Source organism: Henckelia pumila, chromosome 4 (genome assembly GCF_033568475.1).
Source record: "Henckelia pumila isolate YLH828 chromosome 4, ASM3356847v2, whole genome shotgun sequence".
In the NCBI taxonomy this organism is placed as follows: domain Eukaryota; kingdom Viridiplantae; phylum Streptophyta; class Magnoliopsida; order Lamiales; family Gesneriaceae; genus Henckelia; species Henckelia pumila.
In genome coordinates this window covers 7,223,315-7,247,363 of record NC_133123.1, presented here as the reverse complement: position 1 = coordinate 7,247,363, position 24,049 = coordinate 7,223,315, and the positions used below count along the sequence as shown (strand labels likewise).

At 31.4% G+C, this 24,049-nt stretch overlaps 2 long non-coding RNA genes across 3 annotated transcripts in view; one reads left to right on the top strand and one right to left on the bottom strand.

Annotated features, from left to right (window-relative positions):
* LOC140863885 (uncharacterized) overlaps window positions 1-22,511 on the bottom strand; it is a 99,683-nt gene extending 77,172 nt beyond the window's left edge. The window contains exons 1-3 of one of the 2 annotated variants that reach the window (XR_012144048.1): window positions 22,276-22,511; window positions 21,386-21,525; window positions 13,045-13,367 (exon numbers count right to left, since the gene is read on the bottom strand). This is a non-coding gene — a long non-coding RNA (uncharacterized lncRNA). Of the gene's footprint in view, window positions 1-13,044; window positions 13,368-21,385; window positions 21,526-22,275 lie in introns of those variants that run through there. The other variant, XR_012144047.1, reaches the window with a different exon arrangement.
* Window positions 18,545-20,899, top strand: LOC140863886 (uncharacterized). The gene is made up of 3 exons (XR_012144049.1): window positions 18,545-18,869; window positions 18,959-19,395; window positions 20,115-20,899. It is a non-coding gene; the product is annotated as an uncharacterized lncRNA (long non-coding RNA).
* Window positions 22,512-24,049: the final 1,538 nt, after the last annotated feature.

The following is a 24,049-nucleotide window of genomic DNA, read 5'->3' as shown; positions in this document are numbered from 1 at the left end:
TGGATCAAGAAATTTGGACTTGTGTGATTATATATTTATTGATACAATTAAAAGATCGAAATAGTAGATTTTTTACCGCCATTCTAATTTTTTGTGCTTAAAGTCATGCTTGAGTAGTATAATTATGTGGATATGCTATAGTATGATTAATGAATTAAGTGATTGATGATATATATTGAGATTAATTATATATAGTTCTTTTGCGGAATATGTTTCACTAGGCCATTATAAATTTGAATATAAGTTTAAATTGTCTGATTTATATTGAGATTGAATCAATATGATTCCTCTTCAATGAAACTTTTATGTGTCATGGGGAAAAAAATAGGAAAAATTGCAAATTTAGTCCGGTATGATTGTTACTTTGCGATTTTGGTCCTCTATGTTTTCACATTTCAGTTTTAGTCCTGCATGTTTTGATTTTTGGTAATTTCGGTCCTTTTTATTTGAAAATGCTTACGTGGCACTGTACACGTCAGCTCCACATCAGCACTGAATTGGTGCCACATCAGCGCCACGTCGAAAAAAGGACTAAAATTGCCAAAAAAGTTTAAAGATAGCGGACTAAAACTGAAATTTGAAAATATAAAGGACTAAAATCGCAAAGTGACAAACATACAGGATCAAAAAAACAATTTTCTAAAAAAAATATTAAAGAGTGGGTGATAGAAACATTGTTTGTTTTTTTCTCCTGTATTTGTCATAGATCTTGAGAGAGAATATTTAAATTTTTTATATGGACTTTTCTTTTTAATTTAAGTAGATGTGGATGGTTAAGTTATCTCGTGTGTGTAAGTGTTATTAATGTTCAAGAATATACAAACAAATCAAAAATGGTGAAGCTATAATTTTAAATAATGTAGAAACGATCTAATTTACTAACTTCTAATTAATTGGTGAATCTTGGTACTGAAAGCTTGATTTGAAATTATCATTATATCATAAGTTAATTTTCAATAAAATCAAAATTATTAATCAAATTAGTCATTTTATACGACTTTCTCTTTTATTAGCCATTAAATATTTTGTTATTAGCAAAATCACACTCACTTTGTGTTATTTGATTTTTTTTATTTACAAAAACATATTCAATTTAAAAAATATATATTGATATCTCTATGGCGTTTTATGAATATTTTTAGGAAAACCGTATATTTTTTTGTATTTTTTTTACAAATTTCATATTTTATTTTTTATTTGTTGTTTTCGTTAAAAAATGAACTAGACAATCTCGTAACACGTATGGCGTAATACTAGCTTAAAATAATCATACAAGTCCAAATCTCTTGATCCAAACACTACCATAGCTTCCTCTTTTCTTTTTTTTAACCAAATAATTGTCATATTTTTTTGATCAAATAATTTCAGTCTTCAATAGAAATGAACGGTTTAAACTTTCTATTTATCTTCGAAATTTATATTGTCAAAAGACTCAAAACAAGTTAGCGAACAACTACATAAAAAAAAAAAAAGATAATTTGATTTTCGATTAAAAATGTAAAAAACAATACGAGTCCAAGGGAATTTGATTTAGTTCAATTAGCTAATAATGCTACTAAATAAATGATGTTTCGTAAGAAACACTCGAAACGTACATTTAAAATAAAGGGTAGTTGAGTAGAGAAATACTAAACTCACAATATCATTGACAACAATTAATGTTGCATAAATATATATACACCTCTGTCTGTAAAGATAGACACACAAAACATATAAGATATTTTTTATTTTTATAATTTGAAAATCCATTAATAGATTTAATGATTATCCAATCAAAATGTAGATGTTATATATGTAACAAATGTTGAAAAAAAAAAGAGAAAAGAATATGTGAATTAAAATGTTTGGATGAGGTTTTTTTATATAAGAAAATATGGATAGTGGGTAGTGAGAAGTTAGAAAAGTACTGTTGGAATGCAAAAAAAAAAAACCACCAAAAACGATTTCTATTAGATCATTTCCTTTTATATATAGTAATAGATATATATTATAATATACTAATCGAACTGATTATATTACAAAAATCTTATTACATTAATTCATACTCGTTGAATATGAATTAAAGGCTGAAATAACCTACGTACAATTTCTCATTTTTTTCTCGTACATTTCTTTTTCTTGCTATAGTTAATTTTATAAAATTTTCCATTGGGAATTCCCCGGTAAAAAATGCAAAATATGTTAATATCAATGGTTCATTTTTAAGTAATTAATAAGATCGAATATTCGCTTCAGATCATTTAATGTCATCAATTTAGCTATTTCAATTCTTTCACCTCCATTTTAAGTGTATTGTTAATTATATCATATTTATTTTCAAATTATTGTTTTCTGAGAAGAGATTTAATTATAACAATTGAATTTCTAACCCGAAAATGTTTCAAACTTTATACCTTGATATCAGATATACTATTAGTTATCGGCTTATCAAGTTACTAGTTATTTCATTCCTTACTATTTTGTAGTTAACGTAAATTTTAACACAAACTCTGAAAATTATATTGCAACTTATGTGATAATGTATCTATAACCTAGAAAATGTATCCAACTAGCTTAAATTCACATTCTATTTTGAGACGGCCGATAGAAATATCACCTGTTAATTTTTGGAGACCAATTCTAAAAATTTAGTATATAATTAGAAGCAAAAAATAAAATGCATTAATATAGAAACACATGCATATATACGCAATTGGTGGTGTATTAATTGCAAAAGCATCTTGGGAAACTGATCCTTGTCAACCAACCTTCCGTGAATATATAGTGTACTAGTCAATTATTTTATTTGAAAATAGTAATTAATAATTAGGATCAAAATATACAAATCTAGCTAGCTAGGGTTTGGCATATATTGAAAATGTTGCTAGGTGTTTAATTGGATGATTATTTCTAGTATATATGTTCAATATGTGGACCACAGTTTCCAACAAAAATAAAAATTGATGATGAACTGCATGAATTAAACGTAATAGATATAAATGTTTGTTTACAATTACATATGTTTTGTGATCAGTGGTCGAATAGAGTACGTACCAACTGTTCTTATATGTAATGCACATACACACCAACTCTTCTTAAAAAGATAGGGAAAGTATTATTCTAGCGTAACATATAGTAGCGATAGAAGTACACATAGATGTGTGTGTGATATAATATATCATATTTAATTTTATGATTTTTTATTTATGATATAATAAAAAAAACAAATCAAAATAAGGAAAAACTTCATAATGCAACACTTATACGTGGTTGATTTTTTTTTCTAGTTTTTGTCACTATCACTCATCGAAATTTTAAGATTCATATGATTCAACATTTTCAGATTCGTAATTTTGTATATAACTGATCATGGCAAAACATCGGGTTATTTAAAATAAATCCTAAATAATATAAGAATTGACTCTGTTAACAAAGATAATAAGAAACTCAGTGTCAATAAAATTTTCCTACACAAGATATCTAGTTTAGACACCATCGGGTCTCATAAGAATGTGTTCTAAGTAGTCCAATTAATTTTCATTAATTTCCATGCACTTAATGTTGAAGAATTTTGAATTTAATATAGGATTTTGGTGAACTCCAAGATACGTTTTATAACGTTTTCTTTTAAAAGATGTTTTTCGATCTCTCCCAGGATACAATGGAGTAAACAAAACTGATTCAAGACATAACATTGAATGTGATGATGCACAAATAGTTGTATCTTTTGTGAATGAACATGCATCAGTTCATGAAGCATGTCGTCCACTCCCGAGCAGAGACCATTATTCATCATGGGCAACAAAAATTTCTAAAAATATTAAATGAATTCAGAAAAATATGCTTACAATTCCCCACCAATTTCAAAATTTTTATAATAAAATAAAATAAAAAATAATAGAATTGAAGTGGTTGCATCACCAAAGTGATTGCCTATGTACCCTTTTAAGATCAAGCCATCGTAGTTCAATATAATGCATCATCAAGAATAAATAGTACATAAATGAAAGTAGCTTTTGAGTTTGAACTTTCAGTTAGTATAAACAAGGTTTAGTTAATGTACTATGGTGAACGAGTCTTGAACCAAGGACCTTTATAGAACCAACCAGAGTTATGACACATACTATTATTCGTTCAAACTTTGTCTTATTTTAATTCCAACGCATTATTGGTCATGTTAATATCCTGATTTCATGAGTGCTCTAGAGAACGACATGATTCACACTCATATAGGCAAATTTTCTCAAAGTGATTCTGCGAGTCACTTACTCTCATAGTCTCATAGTTGAATTTATTAAGGAACTAATTACAGCCTCTTACATGCATAATTTTCACATTAGATATTTTGAGAAAGAGGTTTAAATAAGTACTCTAATGCCTCTACTAAGTTATTCTTTAACTTGTTAGTACCCTTTGAACTTAGTTTGTATTTCAAAACATAAGTTGAATTCTTGTTAAGATAACTATAATCACATAGACCTTAACCCCATTCCATTTGATGTTTTTGTTATCAAATCTCTAAAGAGTCCTTTCGTCAAAGGATCTGCTAAATTATTTTACGAATCTACATAGGCAACTGTGATTACTCCTTGCTTGAGTAACCCTCATATATATAGATTGATGTTTAAGACTGAGATGTTGTTGCTTGCCATTGTAAGTCTTGTTAGCTACCTTATACAAAGTAGCTTTGCTGGCACAATAAATCATCACAGCTGGATATGGCTTCTTCCAAATTGGAACATCAATCAATAGATTAGTCAACCAGTTAGCTTCTTTGCTTGCATCAGCTAAAGAAATAAATTCTGCCAACATGGTTGAATATGATATGTAGGTTTGTTTCTTAGAACACCATGAGATGGTCGCACCTCTCGATGTAAAAATCCAACCAGCTATAGATTTTGAATTAGATTCAATGTTATTCCCACTTGCATCATTATAACCTTCAAGTGCAGTTGGATAACATTAATAATGCAACCCATAGTTAATAGTTCTCTTCAGATATTTAAGAACTCTTGAAATTTCATTATATTCCAATGTTCTTTACCTGGATTACTAGTTAAACGACATAATAAACCAACTGCATATGCTATATCTACTCTTGTGCAATGCATGGCATACATAAGACTAGGGGTGGGTTTTCGGTATACCATATAAAAATATTGGTATGAAAAAAATTCATACCGGTACCGATATCAAAATTTTTGTATAGAAAAAATTCATACTCATACCGTATAAATACCAAAAAAAAATTTGATATACCAAAAAAATGTCTATATATCAAAAACAATTCGGTACGGTATCCCAAAAAATCGATATTTTGGTTCGGTATCCCAGCCCTACATAAGACTTCCAATCACACTGGCATATTGCAGTTGATCATAACATCGACCAGTATTTTTCATCAATTTAATACTAGGATCGATTGGGGTGGAAACTGCATTATGTTCCAAATGACCATATCTTTTAAGGATTTCCTTGATATAGTGAGATTGAGACAATAATACCTTTCCATATTTTCGAATTAACTTGATTTCCAAAATCACCTTAACTTCTCCCAAATCCTTGATATCAAAATTACATTTTAGAAATTGTTTAGTTTCATCTACATATTTTATATTAGAACCAAATATGAGCATATATATCATCGACGTATAAACAAACCAAGATGCACATTTTATTGTAATATTTTGAATAAATGCACTTATATGCTTCATTAGCCTTGAAACCATTAGGTAACATTACTCCATTGAACTTTTCATAACACTGCTTGGGTGCTTGTTTTAGCTCATACAAGGACTTTACTAATTTACAGACTTTCTTTTCTTGCCCAGGTATAACATAATCGTTCGATTGCTCCATAGATATCTCTTATTTTAAATCACCATTTAAGAAAGTCATTTTTACGTCCATTTGATGGACAACTAAATTGTGAATTGAATCAAGAGATAATAAAACACGGATAGATGATATCCTTGCTACTAGAGCATATGTGTCAAAGTACTATATACCCTGACGTTGTTTGAAACATTTAGATACTAATCTAGCTTTGAATTTATTTATAGAACCGTATACATTAAGTTTTAGTTTGAAAATCCATTTGCATCCAATTGGTTTGGAACCATAAGTTATATCAACCAATTTTTTTGTTTGATTTATCATAATGGATCTCATTTCATCATTAACTGCTTATTTCCAAAAAAAAAACATAACCAAATGATTTTTCTTTCCTTTGCCTCTTACTTTTTCTAACAGCAGTATTATCCAAGTAGTCTTCATGAACTCTCTTGGATGAGTCATGAGTAGAGTTATTTTCTATTTGAGGTAAAGACAAAAACTTGTATAAGTGTTCAAAAAATTCAGCATCTACAGATTCATATATGTAATTTGATTCTAGTTTCATAAATCTATATGTAGTACTATTTTTAGAGAATCCAATAAAGACACATTTATAAGTTTTATTTTCTAACTTAGTAATCTCATGATTCAGTTTTCTCACATATGCAAGACGTCCCCATACCTTCAGACATCTAAGATTTGGTTTGCGATTGAACCATATTCATATGGAATTTTGTTAATATTTTTTATAGGAATTCTGTTGAGAATATAGCAAGGACTTAAAAGTGTCTCACCCCGCCAATAATAGATAATCCAGAACTGATTAACATGCAATTTTCCATCTCAATTAAATTCATATTTTTTTTCTTTCAGCAACACCACTTGATTCAGCAACCAATATTTTATGTTTGAAAACATAAAACAAAATTTTCGAGAAAGATATTTAAAAAAAAAATTAAAAAGGGGGTAAGATTCGAACTCGAAACATGTGCAAAATTCAGAGAGAAGTTTGGACATTAGGATAGCTTTAAACATCAATTTTTATTTTGGGTTGGGTTTTGCAAAGATTATATATATTAAATAAAAAAAATTCCCATAGTAATAAATTTTTTCAAAATTTGGGTTGGGGGGGGGGGGGGGGGGGGGGGCGGGGGGCAACGTCGAACTTTACTTTAATTTTACGATTCAGTTGATCTCAACTTCCGCTTTATAGATTAGAAATTTGCTCAATACTTCATATTTTATTTTAAGTAAATAAACATAAGCATGATAGTTACATTTTTATTGCATTTGTTAATTGCATTTTGTTGTTGTTTTGCATTAGTTTACTTGTTTTATTTTAGCATTTTGTTCGTATTACATTTTCCGTGTTTACATGTTTGGATTCTCGTTTTTGTGGTTAGGTCGCTTATTTTGCGGGCTAGGATGGAACTTCGGAGGAATGGAGATTTGAAAGGCATTTCTGGAAAATTCACGCCGCTCGATCCGCAGGATGTTGCAGATCGAGCGGGAGCCTTTACATGAAGATAGTGACTTTGGAAGTTTTGTGTCGCTCGATCCGCAGAAGTTTACCGATCGAGTTAGTGAATTTCACGCCGCTCGATCCCCAGGATGTTGCCGATCGAGCGGGCGTAGTCTTTCAGGAAAAAAATAATATTTTTGGTAACTTTGTTATTTTAGTTCCTAGCCTTTTCATGAGATTTGATTCGTGGTGTTTAATCTTTATTAAGTATCAATCTTTGATCTGTTTTATTTTATGTTTGCATGCGAGATTTTAGGATTGGTCATCTTAGGATTTTGTATTGCGAGCGATAGCTAAATTAGAGTTCAAATCCGTAATTGTTTGAATAAACTAATTTGCGAAGCAACTACGTGTGATAATTTCTGCTGTTGAATTTATTATTTCGTAGGATCAATTATTGACTAGGCTAAATACAACTGCTGGTATTTGTGTTGTCTAGATTCGCCAGTTTTACTAGTTTGAATGCTATCGTGAATTTAAATCTAGATTGCTGTTATCGGGTTAATTCATTGGTAAGGGTTAATTTTGAATGCTATTTTCTAATTAACTAAAATTACGGTGAAACAAAAATTGAATTTTCAATGACGAATATTTAATAAGAATAATTATTTTTAGAGAATCGATGATTGAATGAATGAATATCAAGGGTGTAGTCGACCGATACCAAGTCTCGTCTCCTATCGATTTTCTCCAGTCTTTTATTTAATTTTGCATGTTAGTAAATTTTAATTGTTTAAAAGTTTCGGTAGTTAATTTCAACCTCAAAACCCCCATTTATTTGTTTAGAACACGTTAAATTTACCTTTTCTCGTGGGAACGATCCCTACACATACTACTACATTAATTGTTTATCTGATTGAGTCGGGTAATTTGGGCATACACGATAAGCGCTACCAAAGCATATTTCGAATAATCATATATATAAGTCCTATTTATTTTCACCGCAAGAGACTTTACTATGTAAATCAGACACATCAGAATGTATAAGTCCTATTAAATCAGGTTTTGTTTGATTTATCATAATGGATCTCATTTCATCATTAACTGCTTATTTCCAAATAAAAAACATAACCAAATGATTTTTCTTTCCTTTGCCTCTTACTTTTTCTAACAACAGTATTATCCAAGTAGTCTTCATGAACTCTCTTGGATGAGTCATGAGTAGAGTTATTTTCTATTTGAGGTAAAGACAAAAACTTGTATAAGTGTTCAAAAAATTCAGCATCTACAGATTCATATATGTAATTTGATTCTAGTTTCATAAATCTATATGTAGTACTATTTTTAGAGAATCCAATAAAGACACATTTATAAGTTTTATTTTCTAACTTAGTAATCTCATGATTCGGTTTTCTCACATATGCAAGACGTCCCCATACCTTCAGACATCTGAGATTTGGTTTGCGATTGAACCATATTCATATGGAATTTTGTTAATAATTTTGATAGGAATTCTGTTGAGAATATAGCAAGGACTTAAAAGTGTCTCACCCCGCCAATAATAGATAATCCAGAACTGATTAACATGCAATTTTCCATCTCAATTAAAGTCATATTTTTTTTCTTTCAGCAACACCACTTGATTCAACAACCAATATTTTATGTTTGAAAACATAAAACAAAATTTCCGAGAAAGATATTTTAAAAAAAATTAAAAAGGGGGTAAGATTCGAACTCGAAACATGTGCAAAATTCATAGAGAAGTTTGGACATTAGGATAGCTTTAAACATCAATTTTTATTTTGGGTTGGGTTTTGCAAAGATTATATATATTAAATAAAAAAAATTCCCATAGTAATAAATTTTTTCAAAATTTGGGGGGGGGGCAACGTAGAACTTTACTTTAATTTTACGATTCAGTTGATCTCAACTTCCGCTTTATAGATTAGAAATTTGCTCAATACTTCATATTTTATTTTAAGTAAATAAACATAAGCATGATAGTTACATTTTTATTGCATTTGTTAATTGCATTTTGTTGTTGTTTTGCATTAGTTTACTTGTTTTATTTTAGCATTTTGTTTGTATTACATTTTCCGTGTTTACATGTTTGTATTCTCGTTTTTGTGGTTAGGTCGCTTATTTTGCGGGCTAGGATGGAACTTCGGAGGAATGGAGATTTGAAAGGCATTTCTGGAAAATTCACGCCGCTCGATCCGCAGGATGTTGCAGATCGAGCGGGAGCCTTTACATGAAGATAGTGAATTTGGAAGTTTTGTGTCGCTCGATCCGCAGAAGTTTACCGATCGAGTTAGTAAATTTCACGCCGCTCGATCCGCAGGATGTTGCCGATCGAGCGGGCGTAGTCTTTCAGGAAAAAAATAATATTTTTGGTAACTTTGTTATTTTAGTTCCTAGCCTTTTCATGAGATTTGATTCGTGGTGTTTAATCTTTATTAAGTATCAATCTTTGATCTATTTTATTTTATGTTTGCATGCGAGATTTTAGGATTGGTCATCTTAGGATTTTGTATTGCGAGCGATAGCTAAATTAGAGTTCAAATCCGTAATTGTTTGAATAAACTAATTTGCGAAGCAACTACGTGTGATAATTTCTGCTGTTGAATTTATTATTTCGTAGGATCAATTATTGACTAGGCTAAATACAACTGCTGGTGCTTGTGTTGTCTAGATTCGCCAGTTTTACTAGTTTGAATGCTACCGTGGATTTAAATCTAGATTGCTATTATCGGGTTAATTCATTGGTAAGGGTTAATTTTGAATGTTGTTTTCTAATTAACTAAAATTACGGTGAAACAGAAATTGAATTTTCAATGACGAATATTTAATAAGATTAATTATTTTTAGAGAATCGATGATTGAATGAATGAATATCAAGGGTGTAGTCGACCGATACCAAGTCTCGTCTCCTATTGATTTTCTCCAGTTTTTTATTTAACTTTGCATGTTAGTAAATTTTAATTGTTTAAAAGTTTCGGTAGTTAATTTCAACCTCAAAACCCCCATTTATTTGTTTAGAACACGTTAAATTTACCTTTTCTCGTGGGAACGATCTCTACACACACTACTGCATTAATTGTTTATCTGATTGAGTCGGGTAATTTAGGCATACACGATAAGCGCTACCAAAGCATATTTCGAATAATCATATATATAAGTCCTATTTATTTTCACCGCAAGAGACTTTACTATGTAAATCAGACACATCAGAATGTATAAGTCCTATTAAATCAGGTTTTGTTTGATTTATCATAATGGATCTCATTTCATCATTAATGCTTATTTCCAAAAAAAAAAACATAACCAAATGATTTTTCTTTCCTTTGCCTCTTACTTTTTCTAACAACAGTATTATCCAAGTAGTCTTCATGAACTCTCTTGGATAAGTCATGAGTAGAGTTATTTTCTATTTAAGGTAAAGACAAAAACTTGTATAAGTCTTCAAAAAATTCAGCATCTACAGATTCATATATGTAATTTGATTCTAGTTTCATAAATCTATATGTAGTACTATTTTTAGAGAATCCAATAAAGACACATTTATAAGTTTTATTTTCTAACTTAGTAATCTCATGATTCGGTTTTCTCACATATGCAAGACGTCCCCATACCTTCAGACATCTGAGATTTGGTTTGCGATTGAACCATATTCATATGGAATTTTGTTAATATTTTTTATAGGAATTCTGTTGAGAATATAGCAAGGACTTAAAAGTGTCTCACCCCGCCAATAATAGATAATCCAGAACTGATTAACATGCAATTTTCCATCTCAATTAAAGTCATATTTTTTTATTTCAGCAACACCACTTGATTTAGCAACCAATATTTTATGTTTGAAAACATAAAACAAAATTTCCGAGAAAGATATTTTAAAAAAATTAAAAAGGGGTAAGATTCGAACTCGAAACATGTGCAAAATTCATAGAGAAGTTTGGACATTAGGCTAGCTTTAAACATCAATTTTTTTTTTGGGTTGGGGGGGGGGGGTTGGGTTTGCAAAGATTATATATATTAAATAAAAAAAATTCCCATAGTAATAATTTTTTTCAAAATTTTGGGGGGGGTGGGGGGGGGGGGCAACGTAGAACTTTACTTATTCAGTTGATCTCAACTTCCGCTTTATAGATTAGAAATTTGCTCAATACTTCATATTTTATTTTAAGTAAATAAACATAAGCATGACAGTTATATTTTTATTGCATTTGTTAATTGCATTTTGTTGTTGTTTTGCATTAGTTTACTTGTTTTATTTTAGCATTTTGTTCGTATTACATTTTCCGTGTTTACATGTTTGGATTCTCGTTTTTGTGGTTAGGTCGCTTATTTTGCGGGCTAGGATGGAACTTCGGAGGAATGGAGATTTGAAAGGCATTTCTGGAAAATTCACGCCGCTCGATCCGCAGGATGTTGCAGATCGAGCGGAAGCCTTTACATGAAGATAGTGACTTTGGAAGTTTAGTGTCGCTCGATCCGCAGAAGTTTACCGATCGAGTTAGTGAATTTCACGCCGCTCTATCCGCAGGATGTTGCCGATCGAGCGGGCGTAGTCTTTCAGGAAAAAAATAATATTTTTGGTAACTTTGTTATTTTAGTTCCTAGCCTTTTCATGAGATTTGATTCGTGGTGTTTAATCTTTATTAAGTATCAATCTTTGATCTGTTTTATTTTATGTTTGCATGCGAGATTTTAGGATTGGTCATTCTAGGATTTTGTATTGCGAGTGATAGCTAAATTAGAGTTCAAATCCGTAATTGTTTGAATAAACTAATTTGCGAAGCAACTACGTGTGATAATTTCTGCTGTTGAATTTATTATTTCGTAGGATCAATTATTGACTAGGCTAAATACAACTGCTGGTGCTTGTGTTGTCTAGATTCGCCAGTTTTACTAGTTTGAATGCTACCGTGGATTTAAATCTAGATTGCTATTATCGGGTTAATTCATTGGTAAGGGTTAATTTTGAATGTTGTTTTCTAATTAACTAAAATTACGGTGAAACAGAAATTGAATTTTCAATGACGAATATTTAATAAGAATAATTATTTTTAGAGAATCGATGATTGAATGAATGAATATCAAGGGTGTAGTCGACCGATACCAAGTCTCGTCTCCTATTGATTTTCTCCAGTTTTTTATTTAACTTTGCATGTTAGTAAATTTTAATTGTTTAAAAGTTTCGGTAGTTAATTTCAACCTCAAAACCCCCATTTATTTGTTTAGAACACGTTAAATTTACCTTTGTTTGTGGAAACGATCCCTACTCACACTATTGCATTAATTGTTTATCTGATTGAGTCGGGTAATTTGGGCGTACACGATAAGCGCTACCAAAGCATATTTCGAATAATCATATATAAAAGTCACAAAATATTTATTTTCACCGCAAGAGACTTTACTATGTAAATCAGACACATCAGAATGTATAAGTCCTATTAATTCAGTTGTTCTTAATGCAATAGATTTATGTGGTTTGCAAGTGATTTTTCCTTGAATACAAATATCACATTTTTTTAATATTATCCATTTTTCATTAAGATATCATTCCTAAGTTATGCATGTTCTTAACATATTTGTAATTTACATTTCCTAATCTAGCATGCCACAAAGATAAGGAGTCAACAATGTAAGCAGAATTATTTTTTATTACATTCATCTTAAACATGCCATTACAAGAGCAGTCCTTTCCTACAAACACATTATTCTTGGATATTACAAGGCTATCAAACTCAATGACTAGCTAAAGTACTTCTTTGTTGAGACGATCTCTAGAAATCAGATTCTTTGTCATTTCGGGCAAATGATACACTTCATTCAATGTTAGTGGCTTTCGTGATGTGAATTTCAAAACCACTGTTTCAATTCCAATAACTTTGGCACGAACATTGGTGCCCATTTTCACGTCTCTGTCATCGGTGCATTCTTTGTAAGTTTTGAAAATTGACATATCATAACTTACATGAAAAGTGGCCCCTGTGTCCAGCCACCATCCCTTTTCAAAACCGACTGAGTTGGCTTCCTCTACTATAGCGGTGAAATTTGTATCATCATTTCCAGCAGCCATATTAACCTGTTTTTTTTTTTTTGAAGTTATCATACTTGATGCGCTAGGTTTCTGACAATAGTAACAATTGACTTTCTGTTTTTTCTTAGGAGGAAATCCATTGGAGTTTGGATTCTTCCTCTTTTTCCAGTTTATATGGTTTTTAGATTTTTCCCTTTGAACCATATTAGTTTTTCCAGCCTCCTGATCAATATGCTCTTGCTTATGAGAGTCTTCTTCAATACGCAGATGACACATGAGAGACTTCAAACTATGTTTACTTTCATCATGTTTCAGTTTTTTCTTATAGCAATTCCAGGAATATGAAAATTTTGTAATTATTGCTCCAACTTGAAAAGGCTCAGGCAATTCGATTTCAGTATTCTTAAGATTACTAACAATTAACTGTAATTTATGGACTTTTTGTAAAACAAGTTTATCTACAGACATCTTGAAATCTAAATAGTTACCTATTAGGAATTTTTGATTACTTGCCTCTTCGATACGGTATTTGTTTTCCAGTGCCAACCACAACTCCTTCGCTGTTTCAATTGTTTCGTGTGCGCTATAAATAGAGTCAGATAATGCATTCAGTATATGGCCTCGGCACAAAAAATCTTCATCTTTTCGCTTGTCTCTATGCTTTTAGTTCTTCTTTGAGTTTTGCATCATCAGTTGGAGCATCGTTTGGAATTGGTACAATTTCATTACTTAGAATGTATGACAGTTTGATTGTTGTCAAGAAGAACAGAACCTTTTTCCTGCCAACGCATGAAGTTATGGCCATTAAAGCGGTCGAGACGAACTAGATCCTGATTCATCACTTGAATGGATTGTGCCACGGATTCATTCAGAGTTAAATCCTTGAACGAATACATCTCTTAAAACTGTTGAAGAATTTCAAAATTAATATAAAGGATTTTGATGAACTCCGAGGCACGTTGATCCCCACCATTTTTGCATCGGAGACCATTATTCGACATCGGCAACAAAAATTTCTAAAAATATCAAATGAAATCAGAAAATTATACTAACACTAAACAATCCCAATAACTTTCAACTCTTATTATTTATTTGAGTTTATTCGAGCCATTGAGAGGAATTGACCTGCGGATTCAAATATCACTTCTATCTATATCTATATATATATTATTAAATTTGGGACATAGCTATTAACTAACTACTTTAGGTAGGTGTAGTAATGTCATACTAATTTTTGTCTCCAAAATATCCTTACCCCCTCTTTTTAATAAAACAATATATTAATCTAAAAGGACTAATAACTTTAAAATTAAATTTGGATTAAAAAAATATCTTATTTTGATGGAGAAATATTTTATGAAGTAATTATTATTATGTTTGTAATAATCAAAATAAATTTGTCGTCGTCGTCAACCACAACCATTTGGCCTAGACTCATCAATTACTACTCTGAACCGACGAGAGCAAGTAGGCAACTAGTGGAGAAGGCAGAGAGAAAACCTTACATGGTGGGTAGTTGGATTCATGGTGTGCATAATGCTCGTTATTGTTGTATTTCTCTTAGTATTTAGGAAAGGGAAAAACTCTAAAATAGAATTTGTAGTGTATAAAGATGGAAACAAAGAGTTTTGATTAATTTTTGAAGCCTTAGAGGCTTATCCTAGCAATAGCAAAGACCACATTTGTGTAATTATCAAAAGCGGTTAGTACTTTGAGATGATAAATATTGGTGTGGACAAAACCAACATTGTTCTTAAGGGTGCGGGAATTGATCGAACGATGATTGTTTTGAATGAAAGTTTGGATGGGCTTCAATCAGCTGCAACACTAAGTAAGCATGCCTAATCTTATGCTAGACTTTGTCTTTAACTCCAATTTATTACATGTCACTGCTCATGTTATATATTGTGCTTATAAAAAATCTTGAATTATCCTAGTGATCATTGGAGTTCGGTTTCTAGCTCGTGATATCACTATTGCACGCATGGAAAATAACGGTTTTGTTGTAGAACATTGGTCAGATTATTAAATTTTATACAACTGTTGCGCATAAGGTTTCATGATAAAACATTCCACTTTCGATATATAACATAGTGCTACCGTCTAAGCAGACTTGGTTCGTGACTATTGCGCATAAGATTTTATGATGGTAATGATTGCGCACAGATCTGGGCGCAATCATTACCATCATCAATTTGTTCCTTGGGTATTCAGATATATTTAGCATGTGATTGATGCAACCCACCATTAGATGAAACAAAAACCAAAGTTAGTGAGCCATTAAGGGGGGAGTCCAAGTTCGTACAGTAGGTAAACTGTTAACCAAAAATCAGGAGTTCGATTTTTCCTACCAACATCTTTTTGGATTAGTTATTAGAGCTCACCGAAAGATAGCAGTTGTGGTTTTAAGGTCACAATTTTTTTTAATTTTTATTAAAAAAACCAAAGTTAGAAGGGATCGTGTGGGAGCAAGGGTGGGCAACACACCTCACGTGTCCCAAAATTATAGCCTAATATTCCAATAGATATATAAATTTAGAAGAAAAATTGTAATACACATTTCAAGTAGTTTCGTAGGGATGACAATGGGAGGCATCCCCATCCTTGAATACAAAAATCATCACATCTCCTCCCAACTCCCCATTTTTTAAATCGAGGATTCCCCATCCACATACCTGCGGGGATTTAATCATCATCCCCGTCTCATATCCAAATATTATGTATAAGTATATAAAGTTTCAAACACATGAGCAACCAACATGAGCAATTACGTGAACAACAAGCTGACGTGATACCATGTACATCCAATGAGTGATACATTGTACATCAAATGAGTGATTGTCAAGTCAAATGTTGCTCACAGTTGCCAATGATAGTTGCTCGTTTGATCGAAACAATTAAAACATGCATAACGTATTTAAAATTGAAATATGAAATGCATGTAACTGGACTCAATATGAACAGGATAAACAGGAGCCAATAAACGGTACGATAACAACTGAAACAATGTTGAAGCAACCCACAGGGGTGTCTGCATCGTCATGCAGTCCCAACAGTTCGAAAATTCTCAATATTAAAAATTTGGAAATTCGAAATTATGCCAAATAAATTCTGAAAAATAACCAATACCTTCAATTGATTCCAATATAGTACCTACAACCAATAATACATCAAATATCAATAGTTGAAAAATACTTTTTGGGCCAAAAAAAAAACTTTGACATGACCTTCCCATAAAAAGGTCATCCTGAAAACAAAGAAAGCTCAAAGCAGTTATGTAAAATATGCTCAACTAGAATTGTTTAAACAAAAACGACAATCACAAGCCTACGACCGCATTATCTAAGACTAGAGTACTAGACAAATAAAATAAAAGCACATGCAGTGCTCACAGACACAGTCATAACAGCGAATAATCCAAATAAATCTCCGTTCTCCCAAATATTAATGCAGATACTCGGGACATTTCCCCGGAAATTATAAATATACCTCTTAAATAATACATTTAAATATAACTGAAAAACAGAGACACGATCCAACATCAATCACGAGCTCCACCGACACACTCTCCGCCTAGTGCTGCTAAACCACTTGGGTGACCTGCCAAGATGCCCAAGAGCAACCACAGCAGCCCCCAGAAATACTGAGGTTAGGATTCTAGTATGAAACAGTTAAAACATGCATAACGTATTTAAAATTGAAATGTGAAATGCATGTAACTGGACTCAATATGAACAGGATAAACAGGAGCCAATAAACGGTGCGATAACAACTGAAACAATGCTTAAACAAACCACAGGGGTGTCTGCATCGTTATGCAGCCCCACCAGTTCGAAAATTCCCAATATTAAAATCTGAAAATTCGAAATTATGCCAAATAAATTCTGAAAAATAACCAATATCTTCAATTGATTCCAATATAGTACCTACAACCAATAATATATCAAATATCAATAGTTGGAATTCAATTAACTCGAAATCCTCAAAATTCGAAACCCTGACTTCGAAATTATGCCTCAAACTTCGAAAACAATGCTCCAAACGACCTAAACGAGCTTGCTCCTATGCTAATCAACGATCGGCGACGGCAAACGACGGCTGCCGGAAATGGGTTCGACTGACTGCTCTGTTTTTTGTTTAATTGTGTGTATTCGAGCCTCGAGATGCTGGCTTAAGCCCTTATTTTTTCACGAAAAATTTTAAATTTTGAAACGATAACTAAGAGGATGTTTGGCTAAACTTATTAAAAAGAGCTTATAAGCTCTTAGAACTTAAAAGCTGTTTTAAGAGCTTAAAAGTTGTTAAAACTTATTTTAAAAATAAGCTATTAAAGTGTTTGGATAAACTTATTTTAAACAACTTAAAGATGTTGATGTGTTTGGTATTATAAGAACTTTTTATTGTCAAAATTACCAAAAAGAGTATAATTGTATGAAAATAATATTTCGAGTTATACATATACGAAAATAGTTTTGGAATAAACCTATATTAAAAAATAAATTTGTTTTAATATTTTATTTTTTGAAAAATTTATGTGATTTATATTTTTTTTAAAATAATATTTAATATTTAATGGGTGGATGATAAGATCAAGATTTATTAAAATATTCAAGGATATTTTAGAGAGATGAAATATTAAAATAAGGTCTTTTTGAAAAAAAGTATTTCCACCTTACTTTTTTAAAAACAGCTTATAAGCTGCCAAACAGCTTATTTTGACACCTTATAAGCTGTTTTTAAAAAAATTTACCAAACATATTTTGAGAGCTTAAAAGCTATTTCAAACAGCTTATAAATTGTTTCTTAAAATATGTTTGGTAATTTTTTTTAAAAACAGCTTATAAGCTGTCAAAATATGATGTTTGGCAACTTATAAGTTGTTTTTAAAAATTTAAGGGGATGTACTTTTTTCAAAAAGACATTATTTTAATTTTTCATCTCTCTAAAATATCCTTGAATATTTTAATAAATCTTCATCTTATCCTCCACCCATTAAATATTAAATATTATTTAAAAAAATTACAAATCACATAAATTTTTTTAAAAATAAAATATTAAAACAAATTTATTTTTTAATATAGGTTTATTCTAAAACTATTTTTGTATATGTATAACTCGAAATATTATTTTCATACAATTATACTCTCTTTGGTAATTTTGACAATAAAAATATTTTATAATACCAAACACATCAACATCTTTAAGTTGTTTAAAATAAGTTTATCCAAACACTTTAATAGCTTATTTTTAAAATAAGTTCTAACAACTTATAAGCTCTTAAAACAACTTTTAAGTTCTAAGAGCTTATAAGCTCTTTTTAATAAGTTTAGTCAAACATCCTTTTAGTTATCGTTTCAAAATTAAAAAATTTCCGTGAAAAAATAAGGGCTTAAGCCAGCATCTCGAGGCTCGAATACACACAATTAAACAAAAACAGAGAAGCCAGTCGAACCCATTTCCGGCAGCCGTCGTTTGCCGTCGCCGATTGTTGTTTAGCTTAGGAGCAAGGTCGTTTAGGTCGTTTGGAGCTTGTTTTCGAAGCTTGAGGTATAATTTCGAAGTCAGGGTTTCGAATTTTGAGGATTTCGAGTTAATTGAATTCCAACTATTGATATTTGATGTATTATTGGTTGTAGGTACTATATTGGAATCAATTGAAGGTATTGGTTATTTTTCAGAATTTATTTGGCATAATTTCGAATTTCCAGATTTTTAATATTGGAAATTTTCGAACTGGTGGGGCTGCATGACGATGCAGACACCCCTGTGGGTTGATTCAGCATTGTTTCAGTTGTTATCGCACCGTTTATTGGCTCCTGCTTATCCTGTTCATATTGAGTCCAGTTACATGTATTTCATATTTCAATTTTAAATACGTTATGCATGTTTTAACTGTTTCATACTAGAATCCTAACCTCAGTATTTCTGGGGGCTGCTGTGGCTACTCTTGGGCACCTTGGTAGGTCACCCAAGTGGTTTTGCAGCACTAGGCGGAGAGTCTGTCGGTGGAGCTCGTGATTGAGGTGGATCGTGTCTCTGTTTCCCAGTTATATTTAAATGTATTATATAAGAGGTATATTTATAGTTTCCGGGGAAATGTTCCAAGTATCTGCATTAATATTTGGTAGAACGGAGATTTATTTGGATTATTCGTTGTTATGAATGTGCCTGTGAGCTCTGCATGTGCTTTTATTTTATTTGTCTAGTACTCTAGTCTTGGCTAGTGCGGTCGTAGGCTTGTGATTGTCGTTTTTGTTTAAACAATTCTAGTTGATAATATTTTACATAACCTGCTTTGAGCTTTCCGTGTTTTCAGGATGACCTTTTTATGGGAAGGTCATGTCAAAGTTTTTTTTTGGCCCAAATAGTATTTTCCAACTATTGATATTTGATGTATTATTGGTTGTAGGTACTATATTGAAATCAATTGAAGGTATTGGTTATTTTTCAGAATTTATTTGGCATAATTTCGAATTTTCAGATTTTTAATATTGGGAATTTTCGAACTGGTGGGGCTGCATGACGATGCAGACACCCCTGTGAGTTGATTCAGCATTGTTTTAGTTGTTATCGCACCGTTTACTGGATCATGTTTATCCTGTTCATATTGAGTCCAGTTACATGTATTTCATATTTCAATTTTAAATACGTTATGTTTTAACTGTTTCGTACTAGAATCCTAACCTCAGTATTTCTGGGGGCTGCTGTGGCTGTTCTTGTGTACCTTGGTAGCTCACCCAAGTGGTTTAGCAGCACTAGGCGAAGAGTCTGTCGGTGGAGCTCGTGATTGAGGTTGGATCGTGTCTCTGTTTCCCAGTTATATTTAAATGTATTATTTAAGAGGTATATTTATAGTTTCCGGGGAAATGTCCCGAGTATCTGCATTAATACTTGGGAGAACGGATATTTATTTGGATTATTCGCTGTTATGAATGTGCATGTGAGCTCTGCATGTGCTTTTATTTTATTTGTCTAGTACTTTAGTCTTGACTAGTGCGGTCGTAGGCTTGTGATTGTCGTTTTTGTTTAAACAATTCTAGTTGAGAATATTTTGCATAACCTGCTTTGAGCTTTCTGTGTTTTCATGATGACCTTTTTATGGGAAGGTCATGTCAAAGTTTTTTTTTTGGCCCAAAGAGTATTTTCCAACTATTGATATTTGATATATTATTGGTTGTAGGTACTATATTGGAATCAATTGAAGGTATTGGTTATTTTCAGAATTTATTTGGCATAATTTCGAATTTTCAGATTTTTAATATTGGGAATTTTCGAACTGGTGGGGCTGCATGACGATGCAGACACCCCTGTGGGTTGATTCAGCATTGTTTCAGTTGTTATCGCACCGTTTATTGGCTCCTGTTTATCCTGTTCATATTGAGTCCAGTTACATGCATTTCATATTTCAATTTTAAATACGTTATGCATGTTTTAACTGTTTCGTACTAGAATCCTAACCTCAGTATTTCTGGGGGCTGCTGTGGCTGCTCTTGGGCACCTTGGTAGGTCACTCAATTGGTTTAGCAGCACTAGGCGGAGAGTCTGTCGGTGGAGCTCGTGATTGAGGTTGGATCGTGTCTCTGTTTCACAGTTATATTTAAATGTATTATTTAAGAGGTATATTTATAGTTTCCGGGAAAATGTCCCGAGTATCTGCATTAATATTTGGGAGAACGGAGATTTATTTGGATTATTCGCTGCTATGAATGTGCCTGTGAGCTCTACATGTGCTTTTATTTTATTTGTCTAGTACTCTAGTCTTGGCTAGTGCGATCGTAGGCTTGTGATTGTCGTTTTTGTTTAAACAATTTTAGTTGAGCATATTTTACATAACCTGCTTTGAGCTTTCTGTGTTTTCAGGATGACCTTTTTATGGAAAGGTCATGTCAAAGTTTTTTTTTTTTTTTGCCCAAAGAATATTTTCCAACTATTGATATTTGATGTATTATTTACCAAACATATTTTAAGAAACACTAAATTTGTTTGGTAATATTTTGCTATAAATGTTTAGCGATAAGTTCTTTAGAAAAAAACAAAAACAAAAAGGAAATTGCTGGACATACCTTTTTAGCTAGACTCCGCTGTAAATTTCCGGCGACTCCCCGAGATATTTGACGACGAAAGTCTGAATAACGGTCTCCGCTACTTGAGTTCCTTTACGTACGAGAGCTAGATCTTTTGTCAAAAGCAAGCCCTGGCAGTACTAGAGAAAATTAAGCAAGCCTGAATCAGATGTAATTAATTGTTACAAATTTACCTCAGGACTAGAAGTTGGGCTGGAAGAAAGTGTAGTAGCCAGATAAAATTAGGAACAAGTACTCTATACAAGTTCATTAGCTAACACGAGTAGTTCAAAAGAAAGGAAATTTATATGTTATATATTAAACTTCAGTTCCCTGCAATTTTAGCAGACAAAACAAATCAATCAAGTGCTAGATCTAAAGTTTGCCGAAGAAGACCAACTCATCAGATTATCGACACAACTCGGAACATTGATTTTCATAGACCACAACTATATATGAGAAAAACCAACTATATATATATATAACCCTTTCTTCGATCATGATTACATTTGGGTAAAAAAATTACTTTTCATTCAGCAGTCTCATAGTTTCAGTACTTAAGACTGCATTTAGGCAGTAGCCTGTGCTTATCTTCACCCTCAAATTCACACAAACAGACCGCACAATCAAAGGGATCCTTCACTCCTATAATGGCTTTGTAGTTGAATATGGGGAGGGTATCAATAAAAGACTGGTCAACACCAGAATCATGCAAGTGAAAAAGCTGCTGCAACTTCCCCTGAAGGGCAGTCACATTCTCCATTTCATCAGGATCCCTGTTTGGAGGTCTCAACAGGAATCTAACAAGAAGGTGAAGTAGCCCGGATATGAAGAAAATAATATATAGCGATGATTATTATTATTATTATCAGAAGCACACTAGGGCTTACCTTCTTATTCAGATTGAACCCAGAACCGTAATATTGTGAAGCGGCAATAGGGGGTGGGGGTGATTGGAAGAGAAAATAAGACTGTTGCTAGCTCTTTGATTTCAAGAACCCTGTTCATATTTTTCTTGAAAAGTTTGAAACAAATACCAAGATTGGATCTTTATTCAAACATCTAGATGAGTAGATGTGGGAAAACATTGGCTAAATAATTTCAGCAAGTTTTGAATACGAATTCGTAGAGGTCAAAATCAGAGAAGAGGAGACAGCTGGCTGGAGAGGGATCATTAATGCATCCGAGTAAATTACCTCTAATGCATGGCTATTGCTTATAAAATAGTTTTCTTTTTTTAAAAAAAAAAATTAGAGTTGGTGTGTATGTGTATTACTCGGAGGGATAACATTTTTGTTAAAATTGGATAAATTAGAAAATGATAAAGCCAATATTGTTATTTAAAAAAAAAGGAGCATGTTGAGTTAAAAAGATTTAAAAAACAAACAAATAAATAAAATAATAATAATAACAAGTGTGTCGTGGAGAAAATGATACATAGCACCCCTACTATCCCCTGCTATAGAGAATCCTAATCCGTGTATTATCCGTACTCTATTCGACCACCGATCACAGAACCTTATGATATAATGGTAAACAAACGTTAAATTTATGTCTATTGAATTTAATTCATGCAGTTCATCGTCAATTTAATTTTCTTCTAGTTAGATACTAAATTTTTAGCATTGGTCCCAAAAAAATTATGACTTGTATCTGTATTGATCGTCTCAAAATAGAATGTGAATTTAATATATATATATATATATATATATATATATATATATATATATATATATATTTATATATATATATTTATATAGTCGTGTGCTAGAAACTTTCTCTGTCGTGATTGTATAATCTTAATTTTTCACAAAAATTAATAAAAAAATATTCAAAAAATAAATTTTATATAAAATTTCTATTCTATCCTTATTTAATTTATTAAAAAATGATTGCATAAGAGATACCTCCATATCAAAACAAACAATATCTCACACGATGGAATCATATTTACTGATGTTGAAGTATACATAATTTTTTTGTAATTTATTTTTATGTTCTATCTATGTTCGTTCAAATATTCAGTCTTAATATTTTTTTATCATTAATTGTATAAAATATATCACGTGCATTGCGCGACTTATTTTTGTTTAAAGAGTTTTTTTTTAGTTTTTAAAAGTATTTTTAACATTATTCTTATTACTTAAGAATTAAATTTTTTACATTTTAATTTCATATTCAAAATTTTTATATTATCTAATTTAACTATATTATACATGATATATAGTTTGTGCATGCATGAGTGAAATACTAGTATAAAATATATAACAATTTTTGGAATGAAATTTTACAAAAGTTGTCGTGGAAACCAGAAAGAATATTATATTATTTGATCCAAACTATATATGTGGGTATTTAAGATATAATTTCATCTATAAAATTAAAATGACCAATCTGACTCATATAAATTACGTGAATGGTTGATTATCAAAAAAAAATTATAGAGTATATAATTCATCAAATAATGACATATGAAATAAGATTAACAAAAAAGAAATTAATTTTCGTGCATGTTGTGTGCGAAACTAGTTAAAATGTTGGCAACCTAGCTAGGGTTATTGAAAATGTTGTCACATCCATTTATAATTCCATGTCAATTAACTCACCCCATTATTATTATTATTATAAAGGGAAGAGGGGACCTAGCTAGCTAGCCCTTGGAGT